This window comes from Protopterus annectens, chromosome 1.part1 (genome assembly GCF_019279795.1).
Source record: "Protopterus annectens isolate FY-2018-M chromosome 1.part1, PAN1.0, whole genome shotgun sequence".
NCBI classification, from domain to species: Eukaryota; Metazoa; Chordata; order Ceratodontiformes; family Protopteridae; genus Protopterus; species Protopterus annectens.
In genome coordinates, this window is record NC_056726.1 from 1,253,782,308 (window position 1) to 1,253,808,281 (window position 25,974).

General features: G+C 39.0%; 1 protein-coding gene across 1 annotated transcript in view; it reads left to right on the forward strand.

Moving 5' to 3' along the window:
• The first annotated feature begins 652 nt into the window (after window positions 1–652).
• LOC122816031 (DCN1-like protein 3) overlaps window positions 653–25,974 on the forward strand; it is a 177,106-nt gene continuing 151,784 nt past the window's right edge. The window contains exon 1 of the mRNA XM_044088875.1: window positions 653–787. The gene's annotated coding sequence lies outside the window, so the exon portion shown is untranslated. The remainder of the gene's footprint in view (window positions 788–25,974) is intronic.

The window sequence follows — 25,974 nt, forward strand, 5'->3', positions numbered from 1 at the left end:
ATTGGATGGGTAAGGGGTGGCGAAAGCCAGGGTACCTTTTTGGCTAGGCTTGTATAGGCCCTAGGGCCAATAGCCTAGTACCTACCTATGAAGCTATAACACAGAGGCAGCAAGCAATATTCTAGGCAACTTGAACTCACACCTCACTATTCTAACTCCAATGCTACCTATTGCAAGTAGCAACTCTCCGGTGTGCATAGTACTTCGTAGTCTTAAAAATATTTTCTCTTTAGTTAATGAGCAAATGTTAATTATAAAACTGTACATTAGTATGCTTCCTTTTGAACTGGGTCACAATTAAAATGGGTCAGTAGACCAGTTCGTTCCCACCCCAGAAAAAAATAAATAAATGCATTGTTACACTTTTTGAACACTGAAAAATCAATGCATCCAATACAAACCTTAGCAAAAAGCTTGCATAACAGACTGCAGATGATATCATACCAGGTAGAAATAAGAAAACAAACGCCACCTAGCCTTCAAAAGGACAAGATGACTCGCACTGTCAGTTTAAAGCTAGAATACGACTGGAAAGACTAATGTCCAATAAATGCACACGTCTATTCAGAATAACGTCCGATTACGACCAATAACCACCGAGCCTTCATTAGCCACTAGTTACACACGTTTGTTTTACGTCTGTCACGAGCAGCCAACCGGAATCCAACATACCAAAGAAAGAAATTGTGTAGGGAAAATGGTTTTGTTTCTTTTTAATACCACAACATTAGGAATTAAGTAAAGAGTTTATGACGTGTTTACAGCGGCGAGTCTTCACGTGAGAAAGGTATGTATCTTTTGATGTATATTCTCCACCTGTCTCCCGGTCTTGGTTGTTATGCACTCTTGTATTAGTGTGATTGCCTCTGGTGTGTATAACAGCTTTGATCACTGTTCTTTTGCTGATGTAAACATAGAATGACCTCTGTGGCTACCTTGTATTTACATTTGACTCGTAAAATGCTCAGCACTGTTATGTATGTCCTGCTGTCAACACTCCCCATGAAACCCCCGTAACACTATACGTAGATATGTGAATCGTAAAGATATTAGTAAACTTTAATTTCTCGAAATATTTTGGTGTCCGTCCAGTGAGCGTAATAGATGAAGACGTTGACAATCATTACATTTAAAGTATTCTTCAGTTGTTTGGTGAAGTATCGTTACAGCTTATCGGTTGAAAGTTTTTTGCGTCTTTTTGTCCCTTATTCTTTTGCAGCATTTTCCACACCTCCACCCTAATCCTGATTTCCGGTGTCTGCAGACTTCAATAATTAAACAATCATGGATATGTCTGCGGATAGTAGAGCTTATGTACGCTTGTAGTCATTGTTTTTTGTTTTTATTTCATATCTTAATCTGTGTTCAAGTTGTTCCGGTATGAAAACTGTACTAACTTCAGTTCCACAGCACAACCAAGTTGCTATGACTTCTTAAAGAAGTGACGAACCATTTCAATTACGTATGTAGCTAAGTAATTCAATTTGATGGCATCCTAATACATTGTGGATTGTCTGATTTTTGTTTTTATTAAGATGACATTTTAATTTAACAAGTATTATTTACAATCATGTACACTCTCTCTCTTTACAGTACAGTACTGCTTTGAGAAGTAGTTTCAGTACCGGAGTTAGGGACAAAGACCCCAAAATGGTGTTCACTTTTAAAATATTGTTCTTATTCATGTAAAAATTTAATACAAACTCATGATTTGCATTAACTTAAGGAAACTGTGAAAAACTGTAATCATACCTCTCAACCTGTTCATGCAACAAATCTGGGAAAAGCTACAATAATGGGTCATCAGAATAGGGACAGTTTGTGAATATTGTCCCTGCACGCTTACAAAAGCAGGTTTGCATTAGTGTGCATTTCTAAAGACTATGAGTCTGAAACACAAATGTCTGTCATTATGTAAGACCTCAATTCTCAGTATTTGCTGGAAAACCACATATTTTATGAGGAACAGACCAAAACGATGAGGCAAAAATCTGAGCAAGTTATGAAAATATGGACAGTTGAGAAGTATGACTGTAATAATTTTAACATAATATAGTTACTGTTACCTCTGTTTCTCTCTTTCTGTATTCACAAAGGCGGAATTGCATAGGAAAGGTAATTGTGCAAGCCGTATTAGAACAGCACCCTTCTAATAATTTATTTTACTTCCAAGAAAAAAATATAACCGCATTGCAAACAGTTTGCAGCCAAAATGTAAGGTCATAGTCCTTTCCACTAAATCACAGCATCACTGCCAGTCCCTTCCTGTACTAAAATGTCTGCATGTGGATCAAAGAATGCAGTTACTTCTCAGGTTATTATTGTTCAGATTCTTTAACCATCCATCCTTTTTCATCCTAGCTGGTCAACTTGCAGTTAGGTCTACCACTTATCATGATGGATTTTTACTTGCTCATAATAAACTGCACTTTACTGGGTTTGCATTCTCTTTAGGTGATAATGGACAACACTAGACCAGGTTGGTGTTTTTACTTGCTGCTTAGAATGTTACTGCAGTATCATAGTTTAACAGCTGCACACTGCTTCCATAATATCCTCAATTTTCTGATTGTCCAGTGTTCTCCTTTCTTGCTGCATGTTCTACCCACTTCCTTCATAGTTATTCACCACAGCCTAAACACTACATTGAAGAAAACCTTTAAAATCCTTACCTTTCATCATGAAACCTGTTACCAGAAATGCCACGTCATGGCCCTTTGTAAATGACCACATTACAATAATGGTTCTTTAATGCTGCGTTTACTACCATTATGTTAAGAGAGAAGAGGTAGGTATAATGAGAAAAATGTGTTAAAAATCTGTTACAATATGTGGTAGTTTAGCTGTCTTTCTCTAGTACATCACATTTCATCATCATTCAGAAAATGTAGATGGGTACAAAAGTCATGTTTTATTAATTGTAATGTTCATGATTTTGCCTTCTGTTTTTGCTACTTCCCTTGTGAATTTTTGCTTTTATGGTAGATCACTGAATTTTTTTTTAACCTTAAGTGGAATTAAACAAAAAAAACTTCAATGGATATGCCTATGCCTATGCCTTTGTAGTGATGTGACACCAGCGTCTGCATTTTTGGACACAACTTGTGCATGGTTCATTGTTCTCCATAATAATTTTCTCTTATATGACTCAAAAGTATGGCATCTCTGACATCCAGGTTTAAACAACATTTAATATTTCTCAGATTTCATTCAGAGCTATGCACATATTTTAATAAAAAAAGTTTAACTGTTTGTATACCTCTGAGATTGAATAGTGCATTGCAGTCATGAATGGTTTTCTCAACATCAGTATTAATACTTTGAGTGTCTTATCTTTTATATGACTTTTATGTTGTATTTCTTAACTTCCTCAGTCCCTTGTCCCACAGTCCTCACTTTCTTATCCTCATTTTACAACTACTCCTCCTATTTCTTTCATTATCTACTTAACTGCAAATATTTTATGTACCAAAAGGGAGTGGTTGGGATGTTGTTGTCTGTGTTAGAACCATTTCATTACATTCTGTATATGTGTAGTATTTCTTTCATGTCACTTTATTTGCAAAGCTTTACAGTATTGTTTTGCTGTCGATTTCTATATATATTTTGGTTGGACAAAAAAGTGGTTCATGTGGATCAGAGCTGTAGTCCAGTTAACAAACTTCAGTAAAATAAAATAAATAGAGCTGTAATATCCCATGATTTGTGAGAAACAAAACAGAATCTGGAACAGCCTGCTAAACTGGAAACCATTAAGATGTGTGATTTTAACAATATGTCACATAATGTGGGCTTCAACCCTCCCCAGTTATGTTTATAAGTGGAGTAATGTGGGTACAAGCCCTCCTTGTAAATTACGTCATGCAAATCGTAACTAAATTAACTGGTTGTCAGTAGTTCATTCCAGTTTCAAGAATATGTTTCATGAGACATGTTCAGTCCAGTGGCAAGAAGTATCATGAGACATCTTAAAGTGGTAATGTATGTTCAGAAGGGGGCTTGCTTACTTATGTTCTCTTTTTTTTTTTTTTTTTCTCTAAAGGACCACTACAAGCAGAAACTGGAAAAGTAAATCTGTTTATTTGGCTATGAAGTTCTGTATAGTCCAAACAAAACCAAAACCAGAGACGTCTTCCCAAACTCGACCAAATAATTTTATTGAATGCTTTTGTCTGCATAAATCAGCTGACTTCTTCAGAATAATGAAAAACCAAATAAACCAGTAATAAATACCATTTAGAGAACATCACATGGCACAGGGATTGGGAGGGTGGCCTAATGGTTAATGTGTTTGCCTTACAAACACAAGGTGCAGGGTTTGAGTCTCACAAGGGATAATTGGCTAGGCTTAAAATGGCTCGCAAGGGCAGTTAGCTTAGTACTAATCTATGAACAATCAGCTAATAAAACAGATTAAATGTTTTCAGAACAGTTAAAGTGACATAAGCAAACCAACAAAACAAAACAAAACATTTTTCATAAGACACCATTTTTTAAAAAACATAAAAATAATACCTTGGCCTTGAAAAATTCTTATATATATATATATATATATATATATATATATATATATATATATATATATACATATATTTATTTATAAAAATAATTAGATGAGGTCACGATTGGGTAAGAATAAAGCCATGTCATTAGAACAGGGGCTTAGGAAATTTTGATTAAAATCCTCGCATATAACAAATTATACTTGGAGTAGATGAAATAAGAATGAGCATCATTGTTGGGGGTGGGCGATGGGAAACAATTTAAGATTTTTCCTTCTGTGTTGGGAATTGTACAAATAGCTAGCCAGGTTCTGAATCTGAGGTGGTGTTGGGTTGAGCTATAATTTTAGAATTGAGTTGTGTTTATAAAGCAGCAGTGCCTCCCCACCAGTTCTTGGTGGTCTGATGTAAAATCTAGTGTTATAAGCATTGTTTTTAGAATGGTAGTATAATGTGAGTTTTTTAGCCATGGTTCAGTAATGACATCAAGGTCTGGGGAGTGAGGGGAGAGGGAAATATTTATTTTGTCTAATTTATTTTTAATACTGTGTGCCCTTAGTTTATAAGCCAGGGTAATATTGTTTAATTTGGTTGCATATGGGTTGGGGTGGCTCAGAACTTATTTTGATATTGGTACATATTGTTAAAGATTATTGGTGGGAACTTCTAGAGAGGTTTCTGGGTTTTTTCCTGAGTGGAGTTTGATATTAGTAAAGCTGGGAATCGAGAAGTTGTGGAAGCTTGGAAGTGAGTTAGTGGAGAAAAGGTGATTATTTCTTTAATCGTCATACACACCAAACGTCTTGATTTATGTTGTTGGGGTGGGGGGCAAGAAGATTGGAGACACAAAGTTCTTGATGCAAGGTTGGATGAGCTTGTGTGCATTGACAGATGAGTTAAGCTAGTTGGGTGAGAATGAATAAAAGAGAGAAGTAAGATAATGATGTGAGTTATGGTAAGCTGGGGCTCAGTGACTATGATGAGGAAGTGAAATGAAGACAAAGGAGGAATATTTGCTGTGTGAACTGGGTAAGCAAGGAGGAGTATTGCAATATTCTTGTTTAGTTTATTGGTAATTGAACTCTGTCCTTGAGTTAAAGCGCACTGCTGCATGCAAAGGCATTTTCTGTTCTCATTTAAGTGAGCCTTTTGTCTTTGTATGACTTATTTTGTATTTGGTTCAGTTGTTATTTTAATAGGATAGAATTTATAGTTCAGACACAGACTCAACATAGTTAATCACCAGAGTGAATAAATAATTTTGCTGTAATTAAAAGATACAGTTGTTGAGAGCTTTGTAGTCTAGGAGATTTATAACTCCGGATGCTGACTTGTATTGTATTGTACCTCCTATTAAGTGAAGGCATAGCTAAATTCCAAGCCCCCCTACTTGGAGAACACTGTGGCCTATGCAGACGTGTTTACAGAAACCCTGTACAAGTATGTAAGTAATTGCCTAGAAACAACAGACAAACTGCAAAAACAAACTCTTGTTTGTAAACCCCAGCATCAATAGGTTGCACTGCAGCGGTCATTCCTGTACACAAAGGTGGACCATTCGCAGACCCAGGGAACTTCAGGCCCATAAGTTTGGCTAGCCTAGTATGCAAGGTCATGGAAAGAATTATTGTAGAAATCTTCAAACACAGAACCCGTCCCAGTTTAGTTTCATCAAAGGCAGGTCATGTCCATGGCTCCAATGACTTTTTTTTCAGTAAGTCTACCAAGTTTAGTAGACAATGACAAAACAGTGCTTACTTCCTATCTTGACCTGGCAAAGGCATTTGATACAATAATCAATCTGATATTATAGACACACTACCAAATTTAGGCATAAATCCCTATGTCACCCGATTGATAGCCAAACGATTCACAGATAGGACACATGAAGTTAGGGTGGGGAAATCCACCTCTTCCAAAAGAAGCCTGTTGCTTGTGGTGTCCCACAGGGCTCATCACTGGGACCTCTCCTGTTTGGAATATACTTTTCTGAAGTCAAGGCAAATGTAGATGGCCTTTGGCTGACCAAATTTGCAGATGACTGCAAGCTGGATGCAATCATTAAATCCCTCAGAAGTGTAGATGTCCTTCAGGAAGGTATGAAACAGATAAATAACTGGTGCTAAAACCATGGCCTTACACTTTAGTCATACCCTTTGTGAAGATGACCACCCCTGCAAATTACAATATTGATAATGCTCCCTTAATGGTGGACCCAGTGGTAAGGGACTTAGGAACTCAGGTTGACAGTAACCTGAACTTTGATCACCATGTGGCCATGGTAGTGAGAAAATCCCACTATGTGGAACAACTTATAAGTAAGGGCATGGCATCCAGGTCTTAGGAGATCATAGTCCCACTATACTCGGCTTTCATTAGACTAGTAATCAAGTGTAGTGCATTCATGGGGAATGTACCTGACCAGGCATTTGCAACAGCTGGAGCTGCCACAGAAGTTCTCACTAAAAGAATACAAGGTGAAAATATGTCTTATGCAGACCACCACCTCAAAGCCCTGTCCCTGTAGTATGTCTCCTATAGACTACTGAAGGGCAAGCTATGCATAACCTACAAGGCGTTCTCCTATCTGGCCCTGATGGATCTGCTACACATTCACAAAACAAACAATGCTAGAATTTCCCTAAACAAACATGTTGGAGGGACAGGTTGTGTCTTATGGGATTACCCGTTCACTGGAACAGACTCTCATTCATGTGAAAAAGAACTCTTTCCTAAGCCTATTCAAATGCAGTTTGGACAAATGGATGGGAAATCACAAATTCAGCCGTGGCTTGTCACCTGTGGCCCTGTTGGACGGGAGTAGTTTATAGATGTGCTAATGCACAAGCATATATCAAAGCCGTTCTAGCCTGTGGGCATTGATAATTGGGAAAATTGTGGCATGAGTGGCTAGCGTGAAAAGCCTCTAGGTCTGTTAGCCTAGTAACCTCATATGATTCAATGTTTTTGAAGGATTATGTTATGGACAGTCTTGATGGGTCAGTCATGTTATATTGCAGGTTAAACAATTTTACTTTATCTAAAGTTTAGTAATGATGTTTCCTATTTGTAAGACTTCAAATTTGCAGATCCTTTTACAGGCTTGTTCTAATTTGCTTAGTTGCAGTTTATATAAATTGACCAGTAGTGATGGAGCATAAAGAAGAGTTGGAAGTTAGTGTTCTAGGTATTGTGAGTAAAGCTTGGTCTATTAGGTGTGATTTAGTTTCATATAATATTCTTAGTCTCTTACTTGTTTCAAATGCAGAATGATCCAGTGTATGGGTCAGACTTTAAATGTTGGTCTATTGTAATGCGTAGTAGTTTTGTTTGAAGTGTGTGTTCTAAAATGACATTTTGTAAGTCAATTGTATTGTAGTATGAAAGTCGAATACTAGGCTATTGACCCTGGGGGCCATTTTGAGTTTAGTTGAACACCCCGAATAAAATTCATTAGGTAATGGTTCCCAAATGCTTTGTGAGGGGTGTATACACTTGAGCAGGAGCAGTCTAACATTTACGAGCGTCCTCTTTCTAGCACAGACTTGAGATGTAGACCAGAGGTGTATTTGCAGTTCTCCATCCACTGATCCAGGTTCTGGTTGAATAAATGCAGGGAAAAACTCTTAACACCAATGGGAGGCCTGTTCCAAAGACTGGGAGTCTCTGGGACATATACCTGTCCCTCCAGCATGTCTTGCTTATGTTGCTGGTGAGGTTGAGGTCTCTAGATCGGGTGTTTCTGATGCTAGGTGTTTTACAGAGATATGCAACAGGACCATTGGGGCTGGATTTGAGGAAGCTTTTTTGGCTAGGTATAGATTGCCTGTCAGCAGCCTGTAGGAGAATGAATATACGGACAGTGATTTCAGGCAGTCTGCGTAGGACTTTTCTATTCCATGAATTCTTTTTGTGAAAAATCTCTGTGGAGCCTCCAGTTGTTGCTTAAGGCAGGTGAGGTATGTACCGAAATGGATGTTGTACTCCTTGACTGGTCTTATAAGGGCAGAGTACAACAGGATAATAACATGTTTGGACCTAGACTGCCATACTTTTACTTGTAGTCATGCATCATGGAATGATTTCCTCACAACAGCAGTAATATGTTGGTTGAAGGCCAAGTCTTTGTTTACGTGCATTCCAGAGTCCCTGATCATAGGATCTACACTCGGGGGGGGGGGGGGGGGGGGGGGTTATTATCAATGTGAAAGGTCACAGGGTTGACCATCTTACTAAAAATGCTATGATGCACTTTTTAGTATTGAGTTTTATCCCATGATTTTGGCACCAGTTATTTATTTGTATCTGGCCTTTTTGGAAGATATTTGTATCCTAGGCGAATCACTGACTGCACCTAATTTGCAGTCATTTGCAAACTTGGCCCTTGACATTGGTCTTAACTTCAGAGAAGTAGTTGCCTAACAGGAGCGACCCCAGTAGTGACCAGCCTTTGTTTGTAGAGGGTAGGCTCTCCTATTCTAAGCCAGCTGACTGTCTAGTGGGTGACGTATAGGTTTCTACCTAATTTAGCAAGCTTGTTAATGCCCGAGTGGGATATTGCATCAGATGCCTTAGCCAGGTTGAGGTGGGCAGTTTGCAGCATTTTTCCCCCTTCTCCATTGCTTTGGTGACCTTAAAGAAGGTCACTAGATTGAGCAGGCAAGACCTGCCCTTGATAAACCTCAACTGATTAGGGTCCAATGTTTATAGGTTACTTATGTCTTCATTTACAATACCATGACTTTGCATGTTAGGCTAGTCATGCTAATGGGACAGTAATTCCCCATGTCCATTGATGGGCCTCCTTTGTGCAGTGGTATAACCATAACAATCTTGCATTCATTTGTTTTAAAGCTGGTTTATAGTCTGTGGTTGAATAGTGATTTTACTGGGACAGGTAGTTCATGTTTCATGGTATTAAAGAGGCATCATGGGATATGGTCAGGACCCTGATTGTAGAATCTTGCATTTGATCTTGAGATGTAGTGGGGATAAATGTGCACATTCAAAACTATCTGGGAGTCATTTTAATATTTTTCAGTGTTGTGAAGGGCTTGTGTAGTAATTTTTAAGTTGGTTTAAGGTCTCTACTGAAGAGATAATGATGAAGTCATCTGTATATTGCACTAAAGCTTAGCTGGTTGTGCTTTTTTTACATGGTGATAATGAAGGTATTAACAAAAACAGTATACAATGGTTAAATAGTTAATATCTAGAGTTACCTTTTCAACAGTTGATGTGAGACGGTGTGAAATGCTTTGAAAGTCCAAAAGCAGGGATGCCAGTAGATGTCATTGGTTTCTTTTTTGATTTGTTTTGCATTCCAAAGTAAGAAAGCTTTATATATTGGAGGCAAACCATGCTGAGTAGGAGAGAAGTTACAGTTATTTGACTAAAACGTTTCAAGTTTGTACATTTTTCTGAGCCCTACAATATGGCTGATAAAATGGCTGTGGGTCTGTGGTGTTTAACAACTGTGGTTGATACTATGTGCAAGTGAATAATATAGATTTGTTTCCAGATTGTTGAAAAATGTGTTTGTGTTATAAACATTGTTTATAAGGATTGTGGCTATATAGTCTGGTTCTGTTGAACTGCCCAAGTAGTCACCAGGTAGGTTGCCTGGTGCAAGGGTGGTAGGTTTTATTTAACATAGTATAATTTTAATGTGTTAAAGTACAGGATGTGTTTTTAAAATAAAAACATAGTTAATCTCATTTATGTAGTCTGTGGATGAAACATTTTAAGTCTTAGTTATGGGAGATACCAGTTCTATAAAATGTGTTAGTCTAATGGAAATCTTGCAAAACAGCCTGCAAAAGACCATTCGGGTTATAGAGTTGTTTGTTGAAACAGCAGCATGTCGGTTTGGTGGTCCAAGAAATTAGGGTGGAATGATTTATATTGTTGGGTATATTGCTGGGTATACTTCTTGGAACTGTTTTATATTGTTGGATAACCTTTGGGGGTGGTGACCCCCACAGTTTGGGTGTGAGAAGAAAGAAAGAAGTCATTGGCACACTGAAAATAAGTGTAAACTATTAGTAAATAATAACCCATTTAAGTTCTCTGGTATTTGTTCCAGTAGGTCCGCATGATTCTGCTGTGCAATCTTGAATTTGTGGTGGCAAGAGCCATTTTACTGATACTGTCAACTGTACCAAGAAGAAATGTATAGCCCTTTGCTGTTTTAATCACTTGTCTTTTTTCCACATGAATAGATTTTTGTAAATTTCAGGTTGTTAGTAAATGAGAAATGAGAGTCAGAGTATATTCTAAATACTGCATTGTGTGTTGCATATGTGGGCAAGAGAGTGTTACAAATGTTTCCTTATTGAGATAAGTGCAAACTGAATTTGAAATTTAATGTGATTAAAAAAACTAAGCACTTTTTACATATTAACAAAGACATAAACATGTATAGGACAACTGTGTATGCAGAAAGTAATTGTTTAAAACAGTAAATTAAAATGTGAGTTGATATCCGTTATCTGTTTGAAACTGATGCTGCTTTGTCGAGCAAAGCGGTGAGTGCAGGAAGTCTTAAAACTGCTGTCTTGGGTTTGTTTAAACCACAGTGTCAGTACCTAGTGAATGCATTCCAGTACAGGTGGCGCGTCAAAGTGTGAAGGTGTACAGGTATGGCTTGGGATGCACAGAGAGGGCTGAAGGAACTGTGACTGAAATTAACTTAATTTGAGCAGATTTAAGCCAGATTTAAACCAGCAACTGTAAGTTTGATTTTGGTGGTTAGGGTAGCTGCCCAAATCAATAGACTTTGCTAGGATATTATGTAGGTTAATGAGTAGTGAAATATCTTTGGAAGTTGAGATGAAAGTTTAGTGAGGAAACCTATAAACCCTACAGGAAGGACCGCTTACCACATACCATTGGTAATGACATTATATTTGCAAGGGGTTATCCCCCCAACACACTTCCCAGTGTTGCAGAGTTCCCCAAACCATATTCTGTCCATGTACTATCTTAGAGGTTGCAGAAGCTTGGAGAAAAGGAAATGTGTGTGTGTGTGTAATATATATGTGTGTGTGTGTGTGTATATATATATATATATATATATATATATATATATATATATACACACACACACACACACACACACATATATATATATATATATATATATATATATATATATATATATATATATTTTTTTTTTTTTTTTTTTTTGTAGTGTTGCCTTTTCTTTCTTTTTTTTTTTTTTTTTTTTTGTAGTGTTGCCTTTTCTATGTTTTCTATTCTTGGAAATCCATCAAATACAATTGATCATCATCTTCTTTCGGCTGTTCCCGTTAGGGGTCGGCACAGCGGATCACCCGTTTTCATTTTTTCCTGTTCTCTGCATCTTGCTCTGTCACACTAAATACCTGCATGTCCTCTCTTACCACATCCATAAACCTTATCTTAGGCCTTCCTCTTTTCCTGTTACCTGGTAGCTTCATCCTTGGCATCCTTTTCCCAATATACTCAGCATCCCTCCTCAGCACCTGTCCAAACCAACGTAATCTTGCCTCTCTGGCTTTGTCTCCAAACCTTCCAACTTGGGCTGACCCACTAATATACTTATTCCTAATCCTGTCCAACCTTGTCACACCCAGTGCAAATCTTAACATCTGTAACTCTGCCACATCCAGCTCAAACTCCTGCCTTTTTGTCAATACCACTGTCTCCAACCGATATAACATAGCTGGTCTCACTACCCTCTTGTAGACCTTCCCTTTCACTCTTACAGGCACTCGTCTGGCACAAATCAATCCTGACACTCTTCTCCACCCACTCCATCCTGCCTGTACTCTCTTCACCTCTCTTCCACACTCACAGTTACTCTGAACTATTGACCCCAAGTATTTAAACTCATCCACCTTCGCCACCTCTACTCCTTGCATCCTCACCATTCCCCTATCCTCCGTCTCATTCACACACATATATTCTGTCTTAGTCCTGCTGACCTTCATTCCTCTTCTCTCTAGAGCATATCTCCATCTCTCCAGGGTCTCTGCACCTGTTCCCTACTCTCACTACAGATCACAATGTCATCTGCAAACATCATAGTCCATGGGGACTCCTCTCTGATCTCGTCTGTCAACCTGTCCATCACCAGTGCAAATAAGAAAGGGCTCAGAGCTGATCCTTGATGTAACCCCACCTCCACCTTAAACGCATCCGTCACTCCCACAGCAGACCTCACCACTGTCACACTACCCTCGTACATATTCTGTACCACTCTTACATACTTCTCTGACACTCCCGACTTCCTCATACAGTACCACAACCCCTCTCTAGGCACCCTGTCATATGCTTTCTCTAAGTTTACAAAAGCACAATGCAACTCCTTCTGACCTTCTCTGAACTTCTCCATCAACACTCTGAGAGCAAACGTCGCATCTGTAGTGCTCTTTCCCGGCATGAAACCATACTGCTGATCACTAATCATCACGTCCCTTCTTAACCTAGCTTCCAGTACTCTTTCCCATTACTTCATGCTGTGACTGATCAATTTAAAGCAAAATGGGCAGTGCCAAGACATGGAAGTCAGAGGATTTCCTACAGCATTTTCATTTGTGAGGTGGGAGTGAGACACTCCCAAACTGTTTATTTTGCAAAATACTAAACTGGACCTTTTTTGCTTGGATTTAACTTGTCCATTGATTTCAGTATACTGCATTATTCTCTCTCTTTTTTTATTTTTATATATATAATGTATAATTAATATATATATATATATATATATATATATATATATATATATATATAGATATATTATTTGTTGTGGTCAGACTTTAAATCTGTTACTTTGCAAGCATAAGTTGTCTGCTTTAAACAGCTGTGAGTGGTAGTGCTGTTTGAAAATGAATTGCTACATATAGGCATTTTCAAGTTTATTTGCCTTTAGTTGTAACATCCCTATAATGAAAAACATTCAGGTTATGTCATGGCATGTATAGCACCTCAAAAAATAAACCAGTTTATTTATAAGTCTTTGGGGTTTTTTTTTTTAATAGGTAAAATTCTGTGACTGTTAATGTTTTTTTCAGTTAAATGTCAGTAGAAGGTTGGTTGTTAAGTACAGCTCTGATAATAACATAAACTCTTCATTGTAGCCTTCCAGAAAGGAATGTTGCCTGGCTTCATTTCATTTGCAAAGTATGTCTTAAGCCTGTACAAGGCTGAATGCTTGTTATATATTACTTGCTTTATTGTGAAAGATTGCCCGTTTAAGAATTACACTGCCTTGCTATTTTTTTTCTGTCTGTATTGGTTTTTATGGTACTTTTGTTCAGAAGCCATTTCCCCTGGTACTTCATCGGCTCAGTAATAGATGGAATTTTATTTCTGATTTCAAATTAGAACATTGTAGCTAGTTTTGCTGGATATATTATATTACTGCATTTCTTCACTGTGGTGTGCAGTTGTTTCTGTGAAACTGTAACACTTGAAATCCATGAGATTATAATGGAATTGGTTGTCTCAGGTAGATTATATGACATCACAGAACACTCTAAAATTAACTCTAGCTGTAGCTGGTAAAATTATTATTATTATTGGGGAATCCATATTCTTACCCAGTTAACTGTTACATTTTTGTGTTTTTAATAATTTACCATTTTTACTAATTTTGTAGTGTACAACAGAAGCAGAAAAATGTTTAATGTTATCTAAAGACATCTATTTAACCTATAAAAATTTTCAAACATTATTTAACATGTTTAAGTAAATGATTCCAGAGTAACTTCCTGTTTGGTTCCAAACCTCTGTATGCATCAGGCATTTTCTCGTACTGTGGATAGATCTGTTGATAACGGCTACGTCTTCGGGGAGTGATACTTTTCATAAATACTTTGCCACAAGACCCTGAGATGTCCTAAACTTCTCAAATATTGTTTTCTGGCTGTTTCAGCAGGTGAAACACAATTGCAGCTCTGACGGTGCACTGTTCCACTGCCAGTGCAATCAAAATGGCTTATGAAGAAACACGTCTTTCATTTATCAAGCTAGTTTTCTTCTCACTTAGTCATAGTTTGAACATCTTAACACACAAATGTTCCCTGCTGTACCAACGTGTAAAGGATTTCAACAGAGTGCAACTAAATAGTTCCTCAGATTCTCTTTGTATGAAACCTTGAACATATTGGGTACCATTCAGCAGACTTGCTGGTTTGCCAATACACTTTCCCAGTAATTTAAGTATTTGCACCATTTGTAATACTCCAGGATGAAAGCTTGACAAAAGCTTTTAAGTCCTTGAATTTTGTAACCTCTTCCTGGGGTAAATCTTGTGGTCTCTGGTACACCATTAATACTTTGCAGAAACTTAGATTTGGCCTGTAATTCATGTAATATAGGAAGTATATTGTCTGCTGATGAAATCCCAGCATTTGCTGTTGTGGCTGTTACAGGTTGGTTAGTGGGAAATCCCAAGAATTCAACATTGATGGTAAGAGTAAGTAGTTTTTATTTGCAAACTGGATGATCAAAATAAAATTCATTAATTTTTATTCTGGTTGCATTGGGCATTTTTGTCATCAGGACAGGAGCACCTGCAATTTACTGTGTATTACACTCAAAGTAAAGTGTTGTGCTGAAGTTTCTTTTTCATCTCGGCCATACTTGGAAACCATGTCATCTCTCTAACTAATGTCTTTGTTGGTAATTGCTGTAGCTGGGCATCGTGTGTGTGTGTGTGTGTGTGTGTGTGTGTGTGTGATATATATATGTTTTTTTATGTATATATAATATATATTTTTATGTGTGTGTGTGGATATATATATATGTATATATATATATATATATATATATATATATATTTTATCTGTTTTATATATATATTTTTTTAATTTGTTACAGAGTGTGTGTGTGTGTGTGTGTGTGTGTGTGTGTGTGTGTGTAATATATATATATATATATATATATATATATATATATATATAATTTTTTTTTTTTTTTAATTTGTTACATAGTTTATCAGCTATGGTAACATTTAACCACCTAATACTGTTTCAAAACTGTCTAGAAGATTAACAGTTTTTTACTTTTAGTTTAAAGTTCTTCATTTTGTTTGGCAGAATTCCTCTTCCTCCTCCTTGTTGTCTTCCCCCATTAAGTAACATCCCATAGTATGATTGTTCAATGCGTTTCCTCAAGGGCAAGAACTTTCTTCTCTGAGGAATATTGTCATTTTTGGTTATTCGTAAATCTCTTGTATTGGGGTTAATTTCTTGTATTGGGATTAAGTGATCTGTTGTGAAATGGGTGAAGCTGGTATTTTGCACCACCAGGAAGATGGGAATTCACATAGCTTTGCATATGCACGATGACCCTCCTGCCATTTTCCACATTTCCTAACTGAGTGCGTACATGTCATGACCCCACTATGAGCTGTCCCTTCCACTGACAGTAGTAACATTCCTACTTTTACCTCTACTTTCCACTGCAAATGATTGGAAAAGTGATTGCTACTCCAGCCCTCAACACAGACACATTTTGGTAAGGGCATGCCAGGGCCATTTTCTGTGGAGATGGGCAAGTTCCTTTGTACTTCCAGTACCCACATTGCCTATACATACTCCTAAGTTTGATCACCCTCAGAGTTAGTAAGGGAATACTCCATCTTCTGCAGTAAAAACAAGGGCTGTCTTGCCCTGAGCAGCCTTTCTGTACTGAAGCTGTAAGAATTTAAAAAAGAACAATTTTGCCAAAAGCTGTAAGTCTTGGTCTTTGTCTCCACTCTTTTTTTTCCCCCTTAAACTTTAATTAAGCTGAGCACAGTTTCTAACCAGTGCATTTACACACATTATAGTATTCTATGATTAAGTTATAAATGACTGAATAAACAAGATCATGTTGTACAACATAGCTACTGATAAACTTCTCACTGGTTATTTTTGTACTTCACAAGCTAATATTTGAAGAAACTTAAATGTGGGTTTCTTGAATCAGACATTACATTTAAAATGGTTTTAGTGAAACAGGAAAAAATAATTTGTCTTTTAAAATAAAAACATTTGTAAGCCACATATGAGAAATTCATGCAAAGTGTCCTCTGCTATATTTCTTGATGTGAATTATCATCTGGTCACTTAAGTTGTATAGGCAACAGACAAAATGTCTAGGTCTCGGCCATTATAGATGCGGTAACATATAATTTGCTTTGTAGTAAATATTTGTCCCTCTCTCATTACAGCTGCCAATCAACTATTTTTAAGCTTTCCAATTCCCCGTATCTTATCCAGATGGACGTTGAAATTCTTGACATTGTTACACATGATATGAATTTCAGTTTTCCACCTCTTTATTTTTTTTGTCCTAGCTAGCATCAGAAGCACCTGGAGATCTTTTTGTTGACTTGCTATAGAGTAGATAGGAAATTTGGATCAGTGAAGAGATTAGTTGAATTCTACCAAGCCATATTAGGACACACACAGTTTCCCCATCCTGTTTAAATCCATCAAATAACCCATACTCATAAAAAAGATGCCACTAATTTTCTAAAGCTCCTGATTTGCATCTCTGACAAGTAGGACCTACCCCCCAAATATAATCAAACTAATGTGCTAGGAATGTAAAACTGTTATGTTGACACATCCATGCAGTTATCTGTAATGTCCTTGATGTAGTAGCATAGATGGGAGTTTACCTCAGCCCTGACCAGTTTTCCAGAGGTAGCCCCATTTCCAGAATCTAATGCATTTTCTTCATATCCTTCAGATTCCCTATTGTAGGCCATCAAAATATCGGATGTTGAACTGCACAGGGTGTTTCACAAATTCCCTCTTGGTATTGCTGAAAATGCCATAAGATGTAAGGGGATACTGTTGAGGCATAAATAGCCACAGGACCCAGTTGCCTTGCATTTTCTGTGATTCACTGATTTACTTGCTTTGGCCCAGGTTGAAAACATTCCAAGGAGACCTATATTTCACATCTGTTAATCAACTGTTTTAACCTCAGTGCTGTGGCTTGCAGTACTTGTGTCTAAGGTAATAGCTTTGCTGTATGTTAAATTTTTATTTGACCTGTTCCCAAGTATCTGACGCGTTCTTCTCCAGCAGTTGTTCCCAAATACTGCAATCCTGTTTCCCCACAGTCTCCTTTCCTGAACAGGAAGCACCCACATATCCCAGTCACCTAGTTTTAGGTGCCCTCTAACACCTGTTCAACTGTTTACAGAGTTATAAAACACAAATACCTCATAAAGAATTGCCCAGAAAACCTCCTGTAGTAGGACAAGCTTTAATGGTACTTCAGTTAGAAACATCACCAGGGACTAAGGGAGTGGAGGAACAAGGGCAGAGATGGAGGAAGGGTATTTACAACAGATTCAGTAACTCAAAATGCAATATTAACTGCACTGCCTTTGGTGGTAAATTACTGAGCCACCAAGGTTTTAATATTTTTAACTACTCAAGTTTAGAGGTAGATGAAAATTTATTTTCTCATGCGTAAAGGCATAAAATTTGTGCCTGCAAAAAGAGGAATGTAGCAAAAATTTTAACTTAGTTAAAACTATACACACGAAAATTGAATTTAGAAGTCTATGTTTAAGGACGATGAAAATGGTATAATAATGTTTCTTTAAAAAGAAAAGCTGCTTTAATCCTTCCCGGCATCCGACAGTTAGCACCTTTGAGTAGGTTTGCACTCAGGAGATTTTTGAATGTTTTCATACTCACAAGAGAAGGTACTATAACCTGATTCATGAGGAAACAAGTTGATTGAACCAACTGAGGGCTAACAGTATCTTACGGTTTATGAAACCGGGCAAAGGGCGTGGTATGATTATTGCAGAGAGGACTGATTTATGTTAATCGTATGTTCGCTAGTTTTGTATTGTGAAGAAAAATATGAAGTTGGGTCATGGAACGAGGTGAACATACCTTACAGAAAGATCCAGCTTCTACTTGAAGATTCCTTATTTCAAAGTAGTATAAATGAGGATTATCTTTAACGTTTTATCTATTGAATATCTTGCCATCCCCATGATATTTGTGAATCCCGAAGATTCACAACAGTATTAAAATCCACTCATTGTTACGTCCCACAATAGTGTCACCTACCCATTAGGGATTTTTGTGGACAGGTTAGTTAGAAATTCTGTGATGGAATTTGACCATATATTAAGAGACTTGTGGGACTTCTTTCCAGGATCAAAGCAGATTATTCTGACTTTGTTTGTTTTTCCACGATAGATGTTGTGGATCTTTTTACATCCATCCCACATCAGGAAGTGTTGGAACTGTTCCAAGAAGCTTTGATTGAGAAAACTACCTTAAGGGGGTGAATCTTGAATTTTACCATGTTGGTCATAATGAAAAACAACTAGTTTGTGTTTGAAGGGGAATACCTTCAGACAAGTTAAGGGTGTAGCAGTGGGGGCCAGTTGTGCCCCATTGTTTATTAACTTTATGATGTATTACTGGGAAAGGAAACATGTTTTGACTAGCCCCTTTCAAGAAAATTGGCACTGTTATTTGAGGTTTTTAGATGACCTGTTTTTGGAAGGCTCCTGTTAGACAGGAACAGTTCTCAGAATATCTTATTTGTGATTATTTTAAGTTCACATCCAATCACTCTGACCATAGAGTGGACTAATTGCATATGTCATTGAGTAAAGAAGTGGATAACAAAAAAATTAATTTCTAAAATTTATAGAAAACCTACCTTCTCTAATGATTATTTAGATTTTAAAAGTTGCCAACCTAGACATGTAAAGAAAAATATTGTTAAGGGCCAAATGGTCAGAGTGGTAAGGATGTGTTCCGAATTGGAGGTTTTCAGGTATGAGATGGGAACTGTTGTTCAGTTTTTTTAGATAGAGGTTTCCCAAGGGATATGACCATTAACATCTGTGACGAGGTCACGAGTGGTTGGGGTACTTGGTATACACCCCCTGCTGGATATTCCCCTTGTGGAAAGCAATTCACAGGTTAACAAGGGGTCATATTTTCAGTCAATGGTTTTAACTTACTGTGACATTAGTGGAAAGGTGAGACAGATATTGGAGAACTGGGCTATATTCAGGGGCAAAAGACGTAAGGAAGGAATCTATCGCAGTACATCAGTCCATAGTTAATTGATGGAATTTTTGTATTGGAGACATTATAAAAGCAATCTGATAGGATTCAGTCCACATTTGAAGAAGTAATTGAAACTAAAATGTAGTGTGTGTACAGCATTAATGTGTGTCTTGCTTGCTGAATAAACTTGTGTTTCTCCATTACTGAGTGGAGTCTGCATTCCATATTCAGGGTACCTGTGGACTTCTTAGTGATTTTTTTGGTGCCTTGGTGTACTTTTTGGTTTTGTTTTGGTGATTTTTTTTCCCCTAAAATAAATTCCAGTTCGCCCTTGCATATTTTCTGTACCCTCTACCTGCAGTCATCCGTAATGGTAAAATCTCTTAGTTCTCAGAATATGCTCTGCTGATTTATGGTTGCTGTTCTCCTTAAGGACCTGCATCCGAAGTCCAACTCTATCCTTACTAGTGGATGCCCCCCATTTCATCGTCATCCTTTTTCACTTTGGTTCATAACCTTCTGCTTGTTATGAATTGAATCTTAATTTTGTAGCTCTATAGTATCCCCTCATGTCAGGTAATCCTAAACCACCTTCTTCTGCGGGGAGACTTGTCCAACTCTTATCCTCCCAAATAAATTCCTTCAACTCTCTTTTAATTATGACCCACGACTTTTCTTGTGGTGCATACAAATATGCCTAAATATGCCTTACCTATGTATAAATTAAAAGGACTAGAAGTGTTTTCATTGCTTCTCTCTTACTATCCATATGCATAACCAGTATCGTTAAACCTCTCAGTTTTTGTATTTATCTATTGATTCATCTCTTCCTAAGTATTCATAACTGCCATAATAGAAGAATAATTTTTAATCCTTATACCTAAATAAATATGGGAGTTATGTATTGGTACATACATTAACGCCTTTTTTTTCTTCCATTTATTTTATATCCTGAAAAGACATCCTGCCTGAAATGTTCCAGAATAATGAAATATTCTTTTATGGATTTATCAAGTACAAAATATAATCTGTGGATAAAGCTAACTTTTCTTGATTACCATACCAGTTGTATCCATGAATTTGTGAGTCCCTTATTTTCTGTGCCAGTGGCTCTAAATATAAGCAAATAGCAAAGGGGAAAGAGAGTGTTGGAGGGAAGTCTTCCAGCTTATCAGTGGGAGTGGGAAGCACTAGGTAGCATATCTACTACAAGAGGAGTGGTTTCTGGCTCAGAAATAGTAGTTTATTGGCCGTTTGGGCAGTTTTTCCATCTCTTTCAATTATCTAGTTTAAAAGTCTGTGTTTACTCTTGTTTCCCACCTTTCCTGTAACTAGTCTAGTCCACATAAAGATTTGCTGTATTCAGGACTCTTTGTAAGCTTCTGAGCGGTGTCAGTTTGCTCTTCAATTTTTCCCTTAGATCTGCTAGTTCTCTCCTCTCCTGCACTTTGCTAGCTTATTAGTCTAACACTTTACCAGACTTCATGTAGCAATTATTGTAGTACATAAAAGTGCTACCAGCACTAAACATTCTACAAGGAAACTACTCCAGTACTTACTATTAATGCCCACCCCTCCAGCCATGTCTAAAGGTCAGTTCTGTGCGCTTTCTCCTATTAACCTGGTGATCTTGGGCATCCTGCGGCAATGTAGCAACTGCCTCATGTACACTGACAGCCCTCTCATAGCCTAGTACCAACCTATGAACCTATCAGCCCTAGGGCCTGTACAAGCCTAGCCATAACAATTCCCTGGCTATTTCTTCCCACAGTATTTACTTTCCTGGACCCCTGTGTAGCAGGGTGACGGATGTGATCCCTAGGGTGAATTTCCTATCTCCCATCCAATCATCAAGGTTCCTTTTGAAGAGGGCCAAAGAGGCGCTCTGCTTGACATGTGTGGGCAGTCTATTTCAAAGTCTTGGGACTCTCTGGTTCAGGAACCTATCCCTCCAGCATGTTTTGTTCATTGTGATGACAAGGTTTAGATTGCTGGAGCGTGTTTCTCTGAGGGATTGGGATTTCTTTAAGTGTAGCATGTCCAACAGCTCTGGGTTTGACGTGGGCTTGTATGTTAAGCAGAGATCTCCTCTGAGTAGACTGTGCGACAAAAGTATAGGTGGATTTTTTTAGACGGTCAACATAGGGCATCTGCTTTAGGCCTGTGATTCTTTGAGTGAGGTATTTCTGCGGCCTTTCTAGTTGCAGATGTCTTGAGAGGTACATACCAAACGGGGCATTGTATTCTATAATGGGTCTAATGAGGGATGAGTACAGTGGGACAATAACCTACTTTTTTCTGGATGAAAAGCCCTTGGTGATGAGGTATGCCACAGTCTACCTCCCAACACTCAGATTTGCGAGAGATGCACTTGTATATCCAAATTGCAAGCCACGCACTCTCCAACCAAGACTGGAATAGCTGGTCAAGAGGAGAAGGTCAACACTTGCACCACACCACATGGAACACATAGCCCTCCAGAACACACACCAGCACTGCCTTTACATAAAAACACAAACCGCACACCACCTTCGTGGAGGCTCTCGATATAAATCTACCCAAACAGCAGAGACCTCCAAGGCAGAGACGCACTCGACCAACGCAACACTAATCACGAGACACACAACTCTCCTAAACAGTGTGCCACTCTCTCCTAAACAGTGTACCATTCAACCAAAGCCCCTAAGGCAAAACAGCATGCCCAACACACTAGTCATAGGTGACTTGATAGTGAGACTCACTGATGTCCCACTCACTAGGTTGAATAAGGAGAAAGTAACCGTCAGCTGCTTGTCAGGCACCAGGATCTGCCACATAACGCACGCACTCTGGTCCCTCAATAACAGGTACAAATATTACTCTCATTGTACATCTGGGTGTGAATGACCTGAGACGTACCTCCCTGGACTACATGAAAAGAGATATGGAGGAGCACTTGGATTATGTAGCCCAGTTGAGTATGACCCTAGCCCTGGGCAGCATCCTACCATAACCCAGAATGATACCACAGTACAAGCAGAAAATGATTGATTTCAACAATTGGTTAAGTTTCTGGTGTCATTCTAAGGGGATCCAGTATCTGTCTGCCTCTGATGACATGATTAACAGACCTCGATGCTTTGCCAGAGATGGCCTGCATCTGTCGCCCCTAGGCTTTCTGATGCTGGCTAAGGCTCTTGCCACCCCTATAGTGCCGGCATTCCAAAGACTAAATTACCACTGTAACAGCTACAAACAAATGCAATCTGAGGGTCATGCTGCTCCACACTAGAAGTCTAATTCTCAAAATGCACTTGCTAGAAGCACTCCTTAAAATGGAGAACATCGACATTTGTGACGTAACAGAGACCTGGTTCAAGGCAGCAGAAAGGACGCCTGCACTACCAGGCTATAATTCATTCCACACCTTTCGACCCCAGAACTTGGACCAAAACTCCAAAGGCGGTGGTATTTCCATATTCATAAAGGATGCGCACACCTCCAGACTAGTAGCGCAACATAACACATCCGAGATGCTTCAGGTGCAGCTAACATTGGGTAACCCAGCGATTCAGGTCGTAGCCTGCTGTAGATCCCCCAGCTATATCCCAAGACTCGCACTCCATGTTCCTAAGCACCCTGGAGAATATTAGGGTCCAACCTAACACTCTCTCATACTGAGCGACTTCAACTACCCCTCCATTAACTGGAAAAACTACTCCTGTACCAATACACTTGTCCAACGTTTCCTGGAATTCATTCATTCCATTGCCCTGGACCAGCTTGTTCTTACCCTCATTAGAGGTAGCAACCTCCTTGACCTGGTCATTACTAACATGGGTGACCATTGCTCTACACCAGTAGTCCACTCCTCCCTCATTGGATTCAACCACAAACAAATCACTTTGGAAATCCACATCCCTCCCACTCCCCCCAAAAGTGTAACCACCATGAAAAACTTCTCCAAAGCTAACATTAGGCTACTAAAAACAGAGGTGGCTAACTTCACGGCACTCATGCAAATGGAGATCAGTTGCATGACCGAATCATACACCAATGCACTGTATGAACACGTTAAACAAATGCATGGATCTCACCATACTCAATAGAACCAAGACGCTCTCCAAAAAAGAGGAAGGCAATCTGGTGGTCCCCTCCCATAAACAAACTTTACAACAAGAGGAGGAAACTGATGTGGAATAAGGTGAAGTCACAAGACTGGAACCCCCCCCCCCCCATATCAGCCTCAACAAAAAGTTGAGATCCTTCATCAAATCCTCTAAAGCTAGCTATGAAAACAGAATTTCAGCAGATGGTAAAGACCACCACAAGGCCTTGTATAATTATGTAAAGAATCTCCACAGCAATACCCAGATTTGCTCTGATCTACTGCACAATGGTACCTCCTATACTGAGCCAACAGATATTGCAAATGTATTGGCCGACAGATTCGGTGTCAACTTACCCCCCCCAACCCCCAAGGGACCAGTCACAAAACCAGTAGATTGTCAGGCACCCAGTATTACTGCTGCACAGGTTAAAACAGCAGTGTCCAAGGCCAAGAATACAGCTTCTGTGGTACCTGACAATATTCCTGGCTGTGTACTGCTTGAACTACAGAGTGAACTGGCACCTCACTTGTGTGCCCTCTTCAATCACAGCCTCACCTTGGGGTTTGTCCCTACTGAATGGTGCACTGCTACAGTCATCCCTCTCCACAAAGGAGGAGCGAATACAGACCCTGGGAACTATCACCCCATTAGCCCAATGAGTCTGATATGCAAAGCTGTGGAATGCATCATCATGGACTTAATAAACAAGGATATAGGGAATCTCCAAACTCTGGATCCCACACAGTTTGGTTTTGTGAAGGGTAGATCATGCCTGCTCAACTTGGTCAACTACTTTGAGTTAAGTCACCAGAGCTGTGGATAAAGGCAGGGTGATTCATACAGCCTATTTTTGTCTGGCCAAGGCCTTTGATACCATTCCCCACTCAGGAATCATAGAAAAACTCACTGAGCTAGGCATCAACCCCCCCTATATCACTAGGGTTGCAAACTGGCTCGCAGGTAGAATGCACAGTGTGAAAGTAGCTGACTCCAAGTCAGACAAGAGTCCCACATGGTTTGGTCCTGGGTTCTCCCCTGTTTGGTATCTACTTCCCTGAAGTTCAGGCCAATTTGAAGGGACTCTGGCTGACAAAGTTTGCAGACGATTGCAAGTTGGGAGCTATTATTAACTCCCCGAGTGATGTTGACATCCTACAGAAAGGCCTCACTGAGACCAACGACTGGTGTCAGGACCATGGCCTTAAGCACAGTGACAAAAAATGTGTCATCATCCCCTTTGGGAAAAACCCAGAACCCATGAATTACCACATCGATGGTAGTCCACTGACCACAGAAAGCATTATAAGAGATTTGGGAACACAGGTTGACAGCAACCTCTCTTTTGACCACCACATTGCCACTGTGGTCAGAAAGTCCTTCTGTGTGGCACGTCTCATTACTAAGGGTTTTGCATCCAGGAAGAAAGAGGTCATTGTCTCCCTCTACTCTTCCTCATTAGGCCAGTCATTGAGTACAATGCCCCATTTGGCATGTACCTTACTAAACACCTACAACAACTGGAGAGGCCGCAAAAGTACCTCACAAAGAGCATACCAGGCCTTAAACATTTGTCCTATATGGACAGACTAAAAGAACTTCAACTATTCTTTGTCTCATATCGCCTACTTACAGCCGATCTCTGCTCAACTTACAAAGCCCTGTCTGACCCAGCTCTGATAGAAATGCTACATCTAAAGAAATCCATATTCATCCGCACCACACGGTTCAGAGACCTCAACCTCACTACCACAATCAACAGAACATGCTGGAGGGACAGGTTCATAACACAGAGACTGCCCATGCTATGGAATAGACTTCCCATACATGTCAAGCAGAGCACCTCACTATCCCTCTTCAAGAGAAAGCTTAATGAGTTGATGGGAAATAGAAAATTCACCCCAGGGATCACTCCAGTGGCTTCATTTGACAGAGGCAGTGGGAGCTAAGTTTGGGTGGCACGATGCCAGGGTAATCCTATGGGCTAAGCTTGTAAAGGCTCCAAGGCCATTAGCCTAGTACACACCTATGAACCTGCTTGGATCTTCTATTTTAAATGCAGCTTGTTGAAGGGGAACCCTCACACTGTAATTCTTGCCTTTCACCCTTCATATATGCTCCTAATTAACTCTATTATTTTATCAAAGAATACAGATGCTACCATTGCCCTAGTCATGAAGTCCGAGTTGAATCTATTGAATGCTTTCACTGCATCATGACCAACCAACAATACCATTTTCTCTTACATTCTACTTCCTTTTGGAGCTTGCTTCTTTCATTGGTGTTGTCAGATGTTGGTCTCCCCTCCACAAAACAACATGGATCCATATCTGTGACGTTTGGCAATGTCTT